This window comes from Pelmatolapia mariae, linkage group LG7 (genome assembly GCF_036321145.2).
Source record: "Pelmatolapia mariae isolate MD_Pm_ZW linkage group LG7, Pm_UMD_F_2, whole genome shotgun sequence".
Lineage (NCBI taxonomy): Eukaryota > Metazoa > Chordata > Actinopteri > Cichliformes > Cichlidae > Pelmatolapia > Pelmatolapia mariae.
Window position 1 is genome coordinate 4,776,508 of NC_086233.1, and position 18,129 is coordinate 4,794,636.

General features: G+C 37.9%; 1 protein-coding gene across 6 annotated transcripts in view; it reads left to right on the plus strand.

Annotated features, from left to right (window-relative positions):
- smpd3 (sphingomyelin phosphodiesterase 3) overlaps positions 1-18,129 on the plus strand; it is a 120,524-nt gene that overhangs the window by 79,270 nt on the left and 23,125 nt on the right. The gene's annotated exons all lie outside the window — the stretch shown is intronic.

Consider the following 18,129-nt stretch of genomic DNA (forward strand, 5'->3'; position numbering starts at 1 on the left):
AAGTAGCAGATTTTCAGCTTCAGAGTCGTGACCACTGGTTTGGTTTCTGAGAGGACGGTTTACTCTTCAAGAGATCCTCTAATATTTCATGTATTTGACCTTTCTTGAAATGCTTTTCACTTCCCTTTGAGGACATTTAGACTCCTTCCAGGAGGCAGAGCATTTGGTTTTAGGTGTTATTATCAGCAGCATTTAAGAGTTCTTTTAGTTGGCTAAATGCATCAGGATAAAAGCAGAACCCACCAGCTGACCATTTTGTTGTCACTATCTTACAAATTAGTCTTTGATTCTAATAAGGTATTATTGGGAGTTAATCAGAACTGGCTTATCCACCATCAGTATAGCAAACACAAGCTCAATATTTAAAAAAAAGAGGATTGCTGAGGATAAAATCATGTAACATGTTTATTCTTGGAGCAATTCGGCAAGCAAAATAGGCCAAAGTAAATCAACTCCAAGTCTTCATCAGGGTCTATTTTACTTGCTGAACTCCTCCAAGAATAAACTTGATACATATTTTTATCCTGAACGGTGCCTCAGCAATCCTTTTTTTCTCTGATTGGGAGTCTTAGAATCTCTCCACCTCTTTTCCTGGAATCATTTTCCCACCCACATAGCATTTTTTTTGCATCTGAACTGAAATTCACTTGCAGACCTAATATTTCTCGCAGCAGAGACGTGTCTCTGCTCTGACAACTGCTTGGCGCTACTTCAGCTGTAATCCTGTCATCACTGATGCTGCTCTGGGACTTTGGCATGGCAGTAATTGAATCTGCCCATTATGTCTATTTAAACTAAATTAACTTATTATACATTTGTGAAAGAGAGTGTGAAAGAAGGCCAGAGAATCAGATCTAAAATGACCTGTCAGTTATGTACATTAATTATAGATCTCAGTATTGTGGCATCGTAGCGATTGTATGGGGAACATTTTTGAAATGTTTCTGTTATTCTTCCAGGTGTAACAAACTTTGCATAACCCATGTGTGATGCAACTCACACACGTTTTCTACAAATTTGCAACAATGCTGCACTGAGGTAGAAAACACAAATTAAAGTACTTACTAAATGCATTTGCTTACACCCACACTCATTCACACATCAAACATCTGTCACGGTGATGAGTGAATGCACCGCAGTAATTAGTGATCACTCAGCCTTTCCTCATCGATCACTGTAGTGTCGACAAAAAGGCGTCACATGCTTTCGAGATTTTGTTTTCTTTTTTATTAATGTTTGTTGAAGAATTATCATAATGTTTGTTTTTCAGTGAAGATATGATAACGATAAGCATAATGATATGGCTTTGGTAATTAACGAGAGAAAGCATTGTTTACAAATGTAATTCAATTTTTTTAAACACTGCCAAATCACATTTTTCATGTGTTGGTAATTTAATACAACTACCAATCACTGTGGGCTGCACTTGTATAATTGTATGAATTCTTTTGCAATTACTGAGTCTTTCCAGATCCTGATTTTGCATAGTTTTACATAGTTTTACATAGTTTTGCATAGTTTTACATAGGTTTTAAGGGGCGTTTAATATGAAATCAAAAACAGTTGAGTCAGTAGGAAATCAAGAACATAAAAAGCAAAAATGTATTGATTGCAAACAATTATAAAATGTAACAAACAGATATGGATAATATAAAAAATTCTAAATAGAAAATTGGCCAAATGCTAAAACCCGCATCCTAGCAAGCAAAGGAAACATACAACCTTTGTTCTTCTATTTTTTTTGTTTGGTTGGTTTTATTGGCTGATATCATTAGTTTTGACCTGATAATGGATTTGCTATCAGCAAAGCCTGTAAGCCTCATCTGCTGAGATTACTTATTGCCAAAATGTGAGAAAGAACAACAATACACTCTACAATTTTATATTCCGTTAGGACTGCAATTAGTATGCTCATTTTCAGTTAACATGCATAATGTATTTCCAATTAACCCGCATTTGAATGTATAAAATATAGAAAATGGCTGTTTTAATTTTCCACTGTGAAATATCTATATGTCAAAACACAAGGACAAGTTTTTGAGGATGACTTGTGATAAAAAATTTTTAAAAAAAACTCACATCAAAAAGAAATTTATTCCATTACTTTATTTTACCAGAAAGTTCCACTGAGATCAACTCCTGTGATGGCACACCTGTCAATCAAACAGCCACATCTTCAACTCAGTTTAAAAAAAAATCACCCCACTCAGAGTTTTTATGAGGGGGGAAACTATGCAAGAGAGGCCAAACTTGTATCTTTCCCAGGCTGCAAACAAGCTTCCTAATGCTGTAAATCTGGACATGTTTGGTACTCACTTGAAGGTCTTTTGGAGCCAGCCTCAGATGGGATTTTTGCCACTTCTGCAAAGATTCATTTTTCAGCTCTGTAGCTTGCCCTGTGGTTTAAACTCAGCAGAGCATTTAGGATTCAAAGTTCTTTCCCTGCCATTACTATAGAGGATGTATGTGTGAGAATGACTTCATCATCAGCATAAAGGCGTAGTTTTGCTTTAATATCTTTACTCAAGTCATTTATAAAAAAGCTGGAAACAAAACACACTGCTGCAAATGGAACCCTGCAAAATGCCTTCATATCTGGCACAGCTGTTACAACATTTTGGTGTGTTTATGATCAGAACAAGTGCAGTTGATTGGTTTGCTCAGCTGCCTGTTGGGGTGTCTGCTCGGTGGCTCGGGAAACAGCTCAGCACTGCGCTGAATGGGCTGTATTGCAGTGGGACATTGCCTTTGCTAATATTTGTTTCTCTAGTGCACTTTATTGCATTGCACATTATTTATGGGGAGTTGTTTCACCTCCCAACAGAGCGCCCATGATTCTGTCGACTCCTTTCCTCTACTCCATAAGTGCAAAGTTGGAGAGTCCATTAGGCAGCAGCTAATAAGACATTACATGACTATGTGTTCTCTTAATGCATACATGCAAGAGCAGGAAGTTGTATGGGTTTATGACATGGTTACTAATGTACTAATGCGAGCACATGACGAGCGATCGGGTTGCTATAGTAGCTGCTGATGTCCTTCTTCCTTTGTTTTGGCTTTTTTTATTCTGCATCATAACCAAACACACAGAATGTTGGGAGAGAAAAGGCAGTACAACAGTCAGGTGCATATGTGCCATTTTTTGTGTGCATGTTTGTGATGATGTGTGTTGTGAGTATGTGAATTCATTAATCAGCCTCATACTGTAACTATCAGGAGTCTGGATCTGATCCAGTTCCCGGGTCTGCTTTATGTGGCCCGATGCTACATGGATGTATTTGTTTATGTCCACCTATGCCCTTACATCTGCAAGATCTAATAAAGACACATGCTGTCACAGCTTGCCTACTGACAGTCGCATCCTGTTAGTCCTGCTGCCTGCTGACTGTCGCTGCAGCTTACAAGCTGCCTTCACATTCCTGTTTCACCACCTCAGTGCGCAGGAGGTCACTCCAGGTCTCATGACAAGCTGGCTGTTAGCCAGCTGGCAGCAAGCTGCTAACACTCCCAGCTGACAAAAAACAAACAATAATAAACAACAATGTTCCCTTTAAGTAAATCCCATGGATTCACTTAAGAAACTGTGCCGTGTCTGAAGTACCAAAAAATAGACAATCTAAAAATATCAGCTGCACTAAAAGCAGCCCATCGATGGAGGGAAATTACCTTGGATTGTTTTTGTTTGTTTTTTTAATTATTATTGATTAGTTTTATGGATATTGTTGTGATACACCCCCTGCTTCACCCTCCGATAGCAAAATGCGACTTTTAAACAGCAATCACAATTTGTAGTAACCTCTTTCTATATTGAATAAAAAAGAATAAAAGTAAAGACATTTGCTGAGTACCTGGTGAATTCATAATTGGCCCAAGACGCCAGGAAACATTCCTTACCTGAGAACTCTTTTTATTGTTTTTTTTACCCAGTGAATTCAGGCTTTAACTTTGGACAGCTGCGTCTATGAGAAATATTCTTGCTCATTTTTTGCTCGGGGTTGGGAACATCCAAGTTTGTAAATGTGAGAACTTGAGAACGAAGCAACGTAGGAGTTTCAAATTGGTGCATCTACTAAAAGTCTCAGATGAGTTTGAATCTTAGTTATCTTGATCTCAAGGTCAAAGGTCAAGTGTCTGAAAATGTTGTTAATGCTCTAACTTTCACAAGGTCACGTAGGATTTTTGAAATTCATGACCATAGATGCATGCAGTATTTTTTGCATCTAGAAAGCATATGTCCCCAGATGTATGAGTAATGGATGGAAACCATTTTCACTGAATTATAAAATAAACCAAAACATAGGCTATTTAAACTACTGCAACCAAAGAATGAAATGAAATGAAAAGCATGAAAAAATTATTAAAATATAACAAAAAACTTATTCTTCCTTACTTTTTTTTTTCCTGTTTGCAATGAGAAAGAAACTTAATCAGTAAAACAACAGGACAAAAACAAACTGACCGTCACAGTTTCAGAGCCTCTGTTGGGAAACTCGATCATATTTGTGCAGTGGATCAACATTTTTCTCTAACACTGGGTTGAATAACCTCAAATCAAAGTCCACCTATTCCTTTTTCTGGATTTCATGGTCATAATTAGTGGGTGTGTCACATGTGAATGCCCGCCTTGATCTTTCTTTGGCTGTCCACTCACTTCCTTGTGGACTGCTGCTGCTGTCTATTTTTAAAGGCTCATTCATTTCTGTTTCACAGATGTTTCCCTGCAGTTTTTACCACGTGTAAGAGTCACTTTTTACACCTGGTAATATTTGTTAGCGCCATCAGTCAGATGTTTTCTTTTAGCGTTTATTGTTGTTTGGGTCCAACTTGTAACCTGACATTCACAAATCCATTCTGGCTGCTCCTTTCCTCTCCAACTGTAAAATGTAGATATTAAGATAAAGAATATGTTGCCAGTTAAAACCTCTCCTATCATCAGCTATATCAGAATACATACTAATTAGGACTTGTTATTACAATCAGTTTGGGTAACCAAATCACATTTTGCTGTTGCCCATCCTGTCTGTCTCTCAGGCTGCTGCAGGCTTTGAGGTGCCTGCTGTTTAATCCTCGCGCTTCTCCTACCTCCAGACATCTTGGCAGCTTTCCAAGGCAGAATCTTGTTGGCAACCTTCGCTTCCCCTCCACGAACCTTTGGCCATTCTCATTCATTACTACTCAACACTGCAGCTCATTTCGCCGCCAGCTGGGACGCATCTCATTAGGCGCACATCATTTGATCTACCTGATGTTCACACTGCGTTTCTCCATACACATTATCGTGTTTCTTTCATATCAAACAAAAAGCAGGATGCTAAGTCTGAAGTCTTTCTTAAACAGGTGATTCTTAGCATCTCTGCTTTTTGCATTTTGTGAGGCTTGATACTACATTCTTGTTATTCTTGGGCTTCTACACTTTATTTTCTTCACATTTTCTGTCAGTCAAAACATTGTGGGCAGTGCAGTAACACCATCTACCATAAATATCCAGAGCTCGGGTTTCCCTATTTTTCATATATAAGTGTTGTATTTCCTAGAGCTACTTTGCTTGTAGCTGGATGGTCTTTATTTTTCATCATGTCACTGGCTGCAAGATAAGCACATCAGTTCTTCTGTCTTCTATATGTCTGAACATGTGAAACCTTCCAGTCAGCTCTTCCTTGCCAAGTCAAGTGGCTTTATTGTCGTTCTACCAAGTGCAGTCGTGCAGTACACAGTGAAATGAGACAACCTTACTCCAAGACCATGGTGCTACATATAACAGACTATCAACGAAAGTGTAATGTGCAAAAAGTGCAACAAAACAAAACAAAGACAGCGCAACACCAGACAGAACAGAACGATACAGACACAAGACAGTGCAATAGAAATGTGCAAAAGACTATATAAATAGCACACAGTGTAAGACATTCAGCTGCTAAATACTGTGTTTATTTTAACCTCCTAGGACCTGGCGTCCACATATGTGGACATCACATTTTGGGTTGTCTAGACCAAAATACTAAATTTTGCTCTACAAATGCCTGATATCCACTTATGAGGACGTTATTCTGCCACTGTCCTATCAAAAATTAAAACGAATGTCCTCATATGTGGATCTCATTTTTCTCAGAAACAAATATCAAGTAAAAATAAAACAAATAAAAAATCTGGTAATTCTTTGTTTTTACATTCATCAGGTCCCAATCAGCCCAAATAGCAAAGAGAAATTAAAAATGCATGCCATGAAAGAGTTCGGGTCTTAGGAGGTTAAAGTCCTTTTGATTGTTTCAAACATTGACTTTTAAGCAAACTACTATCGTTTTTGTTCTGCATTGCAAGTTGTTACAGGTTAAATAATATGTTTTTAATATTTTTATTTTTAGTAAAGCTGATAAATAAGAAATTATTGCAAATAATTGGTTTGCAGGAGTTTTCTCATACTATGTTTGTGAAAATACTGGTAAAAACACCAACTCTTTGCATAAAAAAATGTAAAAGCAACAGCTGATTAAACAGTTTATTCAAATTATTTTAGAATCAAAAGTGGAATTAATGTAATTTCTCAGCGTCAGTAAACTTAATTCAATAATATATTTACAAAGCATGCCATCACACTTCAGACTAATTACTAAATCTAAATTCTGTTAACTTAGAGGTAACAGGCATACTTATGTTTAAACGTATAGAGATGTTAAAGGTAGGCGACATTACCGCTAACACCTACCATAGCCTAGCATTTTCATAACATTCATAGATGTGGAGGAGGTGGAAATTTTTAATTCCGAGTTAACATTATTCATGATTTTGCATAATTAGTTTTGGCATTTTAGTCTGGCAATCAGGTTGGTCTCATTTTTCTGGCAACATATTACAGTGACTGGTTTATATTATCATTTCAATTCCATTTACTTTGGGTGAAACTGTCAAGCCCGTGATTTATGAGTTGTTTTTTTTTTTGCTCTGTACAAAATGAGGCCATTATATCAGTAATCTGTCCCCAGCCATCCTCTGCTATTGTTTCCAGACACGTTTATTTCAATTACATCGATTATTAATTATCAATTATTTCTTGTATAAATTTAGACTCAGACAAATGTACCTCGAAGAACACACTTATTCTCGTTATTTCCCAATGGATACTTACCTGGAAAACCGCGACAGGTCAGCAACATAAATCTGAATTATCCCTTGTGGAGAAGTGACGCACTCGGAAGAGAAAGGCAGGGAGAGAGGAAGAGATAGAATATTAATTAAAAATGTTTCCCTAAAGAGAGAGCCAGGGCTGGCTCCATAATTAAAGCTTTTCAGTCTCAACATTTATCCCCTCTTACAATTATTTCAAGCTGCTAAGTGCATGGTTGAAAAGTCATGTGTCTGCGTGTGTGTTTGTGAGTGTGTGTGTGTTTGTGAGTGTGCAGATACGCAGTCTGAATGCATTACTACGGATTAGGCTTTAAAATAGGAACCTGCTCAAATCTGGATTGAATAGAATGAAGATCAATGGGAGAATTCCCCAAATCCATCCCTGATCTGTAATGACCAAAAGGAAACCTCGCCACTATGAAGGTCAACCAATTCACTGACATAAACTGATTTCCTATCCAGGTCAAAGGAATTTCATCCCATCTCTACATGCCAAACAGAAGGTGGCAGAGGTCTCAGCTCATCTCATCTTTGCCAGACATTTGTAGTATTCATATTTCAATCAATGGTCCTTTGTTAATTGACCAAGATTCACAAAATATAGCTTGTATTTATTTTATTCATACACTTCTTTAACTGTGGGCTTGTAATCGCCAGACTTGTCCAATAGTTAACAGATTAATTCGATTACACAGCCTTAGACTTGAGCCAGTTTGACAAACTTGCTGATGATTTTTGAGATTAACAGAATTGATGGGAGATCATTTAAATGCAGTGCTCAGCTGCAAGTGTTCCACTTTTAAGACCCGCGATTTCACTTTCCAAGAATCTGAATGTAGAATTCCCCATGAGAACAAGGATGGATCTGTTTTGATTAACTCAGAACCCAAAATGGACTCGCTCAGTGTTTTTACATTTGACCTGAATGTTCTTGTTTGTAAGAACTGAAATCGGTATATCTTGATTTATACAGGTGCTACTCGAAGCTTGGTTGTAATCTTAGGTCAGCTGGGGCCTTTCTACATGCAGTCTCCATGTTCTTCCTGTGACTGCGAGAGATTTTTTGGGTACTCCAGCTTACTTCCACAATCTAAAATTCGATGTTTGCTTAATTGGTGATAAATTAAACATGAATAGGTATGAATATGAGACACACAAAGTGCATGTAATAAAGGGTTTTATGTTTTGTATAAATGGCAGGCCATTCTACAGGAACTATGACAATTAACTGGAAGCAGGACTGAAACCTGCCCAGATTCAATAAAACCTTGTACTTAGCAGCACAGTACTGAATGAAGTCACAAGACGTTATGTGATAGAAATTTGTTTGTAACTTGACCTAAACTCTCTTAACGTCTGGTTTGACTCTTATTTGTCATAGCTGAATTGAAAGTTGGCTTGAACTTGACTTAAATGTTTGAGACTTGACTTTAATTGTCTCAAAACATCACTTTACCTGTGGCTGTTTTATTTATTAGCCATTTAATAAATAACACTCCCAAGTATCTTGATTAGCAGTTTCAATCAAGATTTTGTTTGATCTTAACTCCAGATAGCTATCATTGCCTCACTTGTCTCTGTCTGAACTCCTCAACATCATATCTCAATTCAAGACGTGATGTAGACTTGTAAAGACTTTAAACTAATCTGACTGCTGAATTAGCTTAAGCTGATATTGACAAACTCACAGCTTGACTCTCAATTGATTTGTGACTCTTCTCCTTTGAGATATGAGTAAAACATGCCTTGACTTACTTAACACTGAATGGCTTAAGTCTTGACCCAGTTTTATCTCAGCTGCCTAAAACCTTGACTTTTTTGCTTGATTCAGAAATGGGTACATGTGAAAACACACAAGAGACAGTGGGGGAGTTTAACTGGAACTTCAAGCATGAAGCATGATGTTCTTAATCATATGCACATTTGACTACAAAGGAATATACTGACTATAAATTCACAGATACCAGCTAAAGACCCGTAAGTTAAAAAAAAAAAGTGTTATGTTATAAAAGTTGTTATATGTTATTAGACTTTCTTTTTTTATAATTCTTCTATAGCTATAAAATACCTCAGATCAAAGGGTCTGTTGTGTCTAACGGTCAACTTGTCACTTGTTACTATCATGCATGAGAAAAGGCAACACTGCACTTTAGGCATTATTGCATTGTGGAAAGGTTGTACACACAGGTAGTGCATGGCATAGCAAAGTCCAAATGGAACACATATTTTTTTTACATTGTTTGATTTCAAGGTTTATGTATGACTGATTGGTTTTAATATGTTGCACAAATCGAAACAGTAACAAAACACACAATATTTCCTAAAAAGAGCATCAAGCATGCAGACTTGTAACTAAAAGACCCTGATATGAAACAATATGCATGTTTTGGTTCATCTGGTAAGGCAAATGGAAGAAGACCACAGCTTTCTGCTTTCTGCTGTTGTCTTTGAGTGAAGCGATCAAACTTATGCGAGTAATGCAAGATGAAATGTGGGCTCCTCATCTGATTTTAAAGTTAGGACAATTAGATACAGCAGCCTCAGAGCCTTCATAATGAGACGAGCCTGGTTCGGTTGGCTCCCAGTGTGAAATCGTCTCTCGCAGCTCGTTTCAGTTTCCGCTCTGTTTTGTCTCAGTGCTCTGTAATGAGAGGAAGTCTTGGGAAGTTTTAGCATCTCATATCCTGCATGTTCTGACTCATTTGTTTTTTAATTTTAAAAGAAATTCAGTTAATTTCATTACATGTTATTTTTATTCACACAGAGCACAAAGGGGGGGGGGGGGCATAATTGCTTCTAGTCAAGGTTTTCCTGCATCTCTGCAGAGACTCCAGTTTGTGCTGGCATCATCTGAGGTCTGTGGAAACATGTTAAAAGTCCACTCTTTCTTATATGCACGAGTGTGCACACATACACTAGACTCCCCTAAGGTCTCCTGTCAGTTTCAGGGTGTGCACACACCTATTCAAGCATACATAAGCCCCTGAAATATTAATACACAGTGTGGCACTGAGATAGAGCAGAGTGGAAGACAGAAGGAGACACAAATAAAAGAAAGGAGGACAGAGTGAGGCAGGTGACACAAAAGAAAGAATGAGCTGTCTGGATTAAAAGTTTATCGATAAAATTCATTCGAGCAACAAAAATTTAATAGTAGCAAAAATAATTAGTCTCACTTTTACAAATGTTAATACGGTGGATTAAGCTGATTAGGTTGCAGTTATTAACATTTATTTGTTTATTACAGCAGGTACCTTTGGGTCTATGGTAAGACGTGGATGTATGCTACAGCAGAACAAGATCATTTCTTTTTTTTTATTTGCATGGAAAATCACAGGTCATTTCTTCACTAAATGCTTTTACTTTCATTTGTTAATGAAGGCAATAATGTCATAATAGGAAACTCAAGTGATTCATAATGTGAAATAACTGCTAAAAATATATTGTTGTTCAGTTGCTGATGAAGTTCTCATTTGTGAACAACCCTGCTATGGCAAAAAAAAAGTGCAAATATAGTAAGTTCTGCTTTTATGTGCTTTTTAAGAAGTTATGGGCTCCATTAAAAGAACTTGAAGTATGTGTGCAGATTAGAAACATGATTAATGAACCTTAGAAGTGGTCATTTGCGGATTTTTGCCTTTCGTTTATAGAACCACTATATACATGCAGTTGCTGCACTGGTTGTTATAATATAATCTTAAAATAAATATCACAATTCATTGACTGCTTTTTGGAGATATTCTGCATTAAAAACTGAGTTTAAAATGTCGAAGCTGCCAGGATTATATAGCATATTAACATATTTAAGCTACTGTCCGAGTTGAACATTGCAGATGTGCTGTGGTCATTACATCTGCTCCAATTTCATCTTTTGGAGAATTTACATACAGAACAAGTTGATGCTCTGTAGCTCTGTTGTGTGATTTTTGGAGCTATAATTCAGGTTCATAGCAGACTTATATGGGGGTGTGCTTTGGGTTCAGTTTATTTACACCTCCTGTTTATAGACTGTTCTCCTGCTTAGAAGCATCTAAAAAAGCTTTCAGCAGAAGAATACTTTGAGGTCGCTGGTGACTTGGTGATTGCTAAAACGTTTTTCTGAGTATCTAGAATCCTTTTCTCATTTTCTAAATTTAAAGGTAATTTATTTTGGAAGATTGAGAAATGTTCCATTAATGAAACTGCTCAGTTTTTACAAATTAACAAGATCCCAAATGAGCTTCTACTGACATGAAAGCTTGATTTCATGGGCAATAACGAGACCTCCCCTCACATACACACACTTACTTTTAAGGCAGTTTTGAGAGCAATAATGTGGTATTAAGATATCAGATATTAAATCTTTTTTCTATTAAAAAAAAAAGGGTTTTTTGAATTTCTGACAGATGTGAGGATAGGTAAAACCTGCAAAGCAAGTAATTGTGTTAATTAATAAAAAGGAGATTTTTTTAATCATGTAATTACATTAGTAACACGTTAGTAACAACAGAACTGTTATTTTTATAGCAACCTGTTAGGGCACACTGAGTAAAATGTCAGTGGCAGATGTGTATTACAAGCCCAGATGTGGTATATCCCGTTCATTCCATTAATCAGTAGCTTGTAGAAGCACTTTTAACAGTAATAACTTGAAGTAATGGCTTCCTGTATGACTCTATCAGTCTCTCACATTGTTGTGCAGGAATTTGGACCCACTCTCCTTTGCAGTATTTCTTCACTTCATTGAGGTTTGCGTGCATGGGTTTATGCACAGCTCTCTTAAGGTCCTACCACAGTATTTAAGACTCAGTCATCAGACTGAGATCTTGGCTTTGAGCGGGCCGTTGCAACACTTTGATTCCTTTCTTTTTCACACATTCTGTAGTAGATTTGCTGATGTGACCCAGTTGGTTTCATCGGTCCGAAAAACACAGAAGTTCTGTGATTTGTTCAGACGCAACTTTGAAAACCTAAACCGCACTGCCATGTCCTTTGTAGAGAGAACAGGCTTTCTCCTGGCAACCTTTCCTTTCTAGCAGTGTCTTCATTGAGATTATGGCTGTCTTTCTTTCTTGGCATTAACAAACACCTGAACGCACTCGATCAGCAAACTGCCAAAACATCTGCTTTCATACAGGTGCTCATACTTGCACACTTGCGCGAGTAATTAGCAGCATCTGGCTGCTAATTACTGATTTAATTGTTATGAAAGTAGTAGGAGCTTGCTTAATTTTTCACATGACTATACGTTAAGTTTACATTACTTTACATTAACCTCAGCTGGACTAAAGCGAGTTATGTTAGCAGAGTAATATGAGGGATATCAATCATCCAAAATTAAATGTCAAGAAAAACCTAAAGCTGTTGAACTATCGCCTTTAACTGAAGATCACTAAATTAGCAAAAAGAGGAAAAATTTGCAAATTGGATTTCAGGTGCATTCCTGGATCAGGTGGTAGTCCTTAGAAAACCAATACAACATCCCAAATGTTCACTGATGCACAGCTTATGCAACATTATTAGAAAAGTTAATGTACCATCAGATAGTGCATTTAGTAAAATTGGACCAGTCTTTTCTGTTTCTCTAACTCTCCCACAAAACACTCATTCCATTAAGAGTAATTCAATTAGTCCCCCGAATATTCAGAGGGAAATCTATGGCCCTTGCTGTGAAGTGTATTTACTGTATTTCAGCCTACAACGTGAGCTTTGTGTTTGGTATTAAAGTCAGGCTAATCAGCCTAATGCTTTATTGTGGCTTTTAGAATGTCTTATTATTGGCTCTGCACGGATACCAAGCCAAAACAGCCATCACTTTATTGGCCGTTCATATCCATTCTAGTCTGTCGCTCCTAGGTTGGGTGCTCTAATGCTGTTTATTTGGCACAGGGAAAATCTTTTTTCTTTCTGGATTACAGCATGATTTCCTATAAACAACACACATCTTAGTTGAAGGAAAGGTCATGTAGCAATTTTGTTTTTGAGTCCAGGAGTAGAAATATCAGAAGCAGCTAACGGGGTGTTTAAGTCATACTAGAGAGAGACATTTATCTTACTTTGTTCCTTTATAGTTCCTGATTTTTATCTGTACAACCTTTTATGATGAGTTCAGATGTATAAACACTGTATTTATGTTTTAATGATTATACTGTGGACAGGCTTTCATTGTATAAAAACTGAAAGTTGCTAAAATTGTTGCAGTCACACAGTGAAACTGGCGACAGTGATATGTTGCAAAACTTAAGACAACTGTTTACTAACAGCAGAAATGACATTTTCTGATAGCCTATTGATAACTGTGGCCCAGCCGATTACAGTTAGTGCTGGGGTCGTCACCGACAACGACATCGAACTCAAAAGGTGAAGGGTCAACATTGGAATAGTTCAAAATACACGAACACAACATGTGATCAAAAAGGCAGAAAAGGTTCATTAGCAACAAGCTGGAAGCTTGACAGTCATCACCTCTTTGTAGTTTTGATAACCTGCATTGTTATTCATACAACCTTATTTAAGGTCACATGGACTGGGTCACCTGAAGGAACCCACCACACTTCCAAACCCTGCTGGACTGCTTGGAAGCAAAACAGACGTCCAATGCAGGTGCAGTGACAGGATACCATGTTCAAAAGGAAATAAGTAAATAAATAACTGAGTGGTGAAAGTATCATTTCCCTGGATTATTCCAATGAAAACTGAGCCAGACAGTGAGCTTTTAGAAGGGCAAAAGTAGAAACTGTTATTAACAGAACTGACAGCATGCTGATTCACTGTTATGTGACAACAGTCATGTTAGTTTATATCTATGTTAAAAATAACTACATTGTGTATGGCTGTTTAATCTAAGTTGTATACTAACAAGCAGTGCTATAAATATAATTCTGAGGCTGGAGAACGATTTATGTACCACTCCAGCCTTGGACTATCTCTTATCTGGCCCCTAGCAGGGGTGTTTGTCTCGTTATAGATCTACTCCACCCATATTCATTCCCACTTCAAACTAACCACCTCACAATCACCATCCTCCTTCTCTGCAACCCTTTATTCATCCTCCTCCTCATCAGTCTGCATCCACCCACCAACTCTTCAGAGCTGCCAGCGTCCACCTCGCTCCGTGCCTCGTTTCTGTGCTGCCGGAGGACTCCTTCAACACTGATGTTAAAGGTGTCTTATTAAATCTCAAGTGAGCTTTTGTTATTGCTGCTCTGCTCCCTGTCTCATGCTTCAGGAATGGAGAAATTGATGTAAGAAGTAGTAAAATATGTATGAAGCATATGAAGACATGCTGAAAAAATAATATCCTCAGCACTGTTTTAGGCTTCACATTGATCGAATAAGCCTACCTCTTGAACAGAACATCGCTCACTCGTAGTCGTGCTTGATTCTCTTGATGAAAATGCTCTAACGTAACTCCAACCCACGTGGAAAATGTTAGACTCTGTGCCTGTAACACCGTACGGAAACTTGTAATAGTGACAAAAAATATTATTTTCTGTAAAAGTGAAGAAGTCTGGTGTCTCTTTCTTCTAATGTGTTTACAGTGATCAATAGCTGATGTGTTTTTCCTTCTGATAATAAATGTTTTACCCTCCTGGGACATGACAGACCATTCAAAATACTGCACAATGTCAGGACTGCTGTTGCTGCGGTGGGGGAGGGCAAAAACCTTTTCAAATATAGAATAGCACCATGTTTGTTGCTTATTTCCTAATTTCCTAATATTTAGATAATGCATCAAGATAAAGTTTGTGATACAGTGTTGCAGAGGTTACTATCGCCTGACAGCAAGAAGGTCCTGGGTTAGGGATTAGCCTAGCCTGAGGACATTCCAGGTGGAGTTTGCAGAATCTACTGTTAGGGCCCTGGGTTTTGAATTTTGCATTTATTTTTAGTTCAATTGTATTCATGGTGTTTTGAGTTGTTGTTGAATTATTGTGGGTCGGTTACTTTCTGGTTGACTCAGTTCTTAAGTTTCATTTGACCCTGCAGTGTTCCCCATATCCTTCCAGCTCTCAGTGCCTTGCATTTAGTTTTGCTTCCTTTATCTTGTTATCTTTTAAATGTTTGCATCTGTTTGTTTACCCACCTGTTCCACATTCCCTCAATTAGCCGTTGTGTATTTATAGCCTCGGTTTTCTCCTTCCTCTTTGTCGCAACGTTCGTTATCGTTCCTCGTGTTTTCCACTCTGGTGAGTGTGTAGCCCCACCTCTTGCCCTCTTCTTAACAGCTGTACTATTTTCTAACTCGTATGTTTGGTTATAGGACTGGCAGTTTTGATCAACAGGTGTTCCTGAAAGGCAGACGTTGCATTTTCTAATTGCCTAAGGTTACCATTAGGATCATAATTAGAGTTGGGGTCTGAACTGCTGTAGTTGTTGAGTTTTATAAAGCATTCAGAATTTAAAATGCCTCTCAGAATTGTTTTATGACTTACTGGAAAAGAAAAAAGGGATAAAATGGTGGAGCCAATAACGTATGTTTGCTAATTTGAGCCACTTTCTCCTGTCAGTAAAAGATTTTAAATTGAATAATCTGCCAGCTTTGTGGTACAGAGTGCCCAATAAGTATATACTTCAGTGATTAGCAGTGTGTGCACCCATGCACTCTATGGATCCAGCTTCTCTTTCAATGTAGCTTGCCATCACCAGTGTGTGAATGTGTGTGTGAATGGGTGGGTAACTGGATGTGTAAAGCGCTTTGGGGTCCTTAGGGACTAGTAAAGCGCTATACAAATACAGGCCATTTACCATTTCTAACATTAGCTGACTCCATTTGTTCTGACATGTTCACTTCTGGCTCCAAAAATAAGGATGCCAATGGTTATAATGCTAAATCTGTAACATGTATGCCATGCCATATCTTATACCACACCACATTTCAAGACATATTCATATTAGTCTTAGAAGCTTACGTGAAAAGCTCACAGTGGAACATTGCCATCCCTCCAAATGATGAGCTTGTATTTCATCCACATGCAAAAGAAGAACTGGGTATTAGTGGTTGATCATAACAGTGCGTCTAGACAGGAGTGTTTAAGCAAAACCTCTTAAAATATCTGTGGAAGATAGAAAAACCACAGGAGTGTGCACTTACTGCAGAAAATGGAAGTGCAATTATAAACCAAAGGTCACCAATAAGTGAAAAGGCATTTAGATGTAATAGAAAACAGGCCTTTTTCAGGGAATATGCAAGAATTGAACTTACAGTCTTCCTGCAGCAATGGAAGTTAAAGACAGTAACTACACTATCTGCAATCTATGGTCCACTACTAGGAAAACACTGTACTGTGGGATGTAGCAGTCTATAGGGATATCAAAACGTTAACAAAAAGGGAGCAAATGACTGGAGAAGGTTATGGTAGTTAGCCACACAGTCTTCAGGCTTAAATTGTATTCCAAGATGAACTGAACAGAAGGGTGAAAACAAAGCATCCAACAAGTGCAACACATTTGTGGCAGCGTCTGCAACAGTGTTGTAAAGAACTTTCCAAACAATGATTCATTTCCATTGTAGACCGAATGCCACATGTTGTTTGGCTGCTAAATGAATCAAAACGTTAGATTAAATTTAGGACGTAAGGCTCCACGGTTCCTTAAAAGCATATTTCTTTTCATAGGTTTTTCTGACGTATACTGAGACAAAACGCTGCGTCAGTTGAACCTGCAGTATATTTATGATCCAACCCACTCATGTTTGCACCACAAAGTCTGAAACTGAACACAAGAGATAAATAGTGGATCCGGATGTAGTCGAGCCAACAAGACTCACAGTAGACAGCGGGTTTCAAGCAATGCTCATTGAGTCTCAGCTTTTTTTAGCTACATCAGTCAGCTGCAGAGAAATACATGCTAAAGCTCCAACTGCATAAGCCTGCAATTAGATCAGCTATCAGAGCATAACCTCTGCACGGAAAGAGGAGCGCTTTAAAACAGGCTCACTTTGCAGTCCAGTTAGTTTTTAGTCACGTACACAATTATAATATGAGTTTTTATATGCTACATATACGTATCATTTTCTTCACACTCATGAGCAACAAGTCCTGGCTCTAAACTGTTATATCCTCCATCCTCTGCTCATCCATCATGAAGTCCACAGGTGTGGGACCACTTTTAAAATTAATTTTCATTCACTCTTTGGGTAAGTTTAGGCAATAAAATTACTCGCTAACCTTTATGAAAGGAATGATGATTTTTTTCAAATGAAATCCTTTTACAAACATTGGGATGGTTGTCAAGTAAAGCAAAGTTAGCTTATTAGTTAAACTGCTGGTTACATATTACTACAGACGATCGTAATTGAATAAGGAGAGGTAATTTGGAAAATGATTTATTGGGATGCAGAATTCAGCTGATAAGCTGTTAGGAGGTAAAACTTTAAAGAACCATCATAGCACAGTGGAGTATAATTCCTATCCCAGCAGTGATAGGAATAAGGACAGGACCCCCGAGTCTAGGTGCTGATGTTGCTGATGATGATGAAGGTGGAGGCTTGAATGGGACTCCAGTGACCAGGATGAGGCAGAGATGGGGAGGAGAATTAGAGTCTGAAAGGCAGAATGAGAAGAGAGCGCTCACATTAAAGCACATTGAGCAGAGGCTGATTGGCTCACAGAACACGGGCAAGAAAATGATTGGACTTGAGTAATGATGTCAGTATTGAGTTTGACAGCGTGGGAAAGAGGAAGTGATGTAAAGAACAGACTAGAAGACTAAACACACAGCAAAGCAGGCAGATGAGTGATTGCAGAGCTTCTTATTGAACATACAATTTTTTTTCTTTTATATAACAATTTGTACAGCTTCATTAATGACTCAATGTGGCGTGCCAACCTCAATGCGGCTTCTGGCTCATCCGACAAACAACTATGAAAAAGCCATTTTGGATTATGTAATGTAATGGATCGCCTACATAACTGGAAATAAAATGAATAACATCTACTTGCTTCAAACACCACACAGGTGAAACTGTGTCAGATATCAGAGCAACAGCATCTTTGGCTCTTGAGTCCAGAGGTGGAACAGCAACAA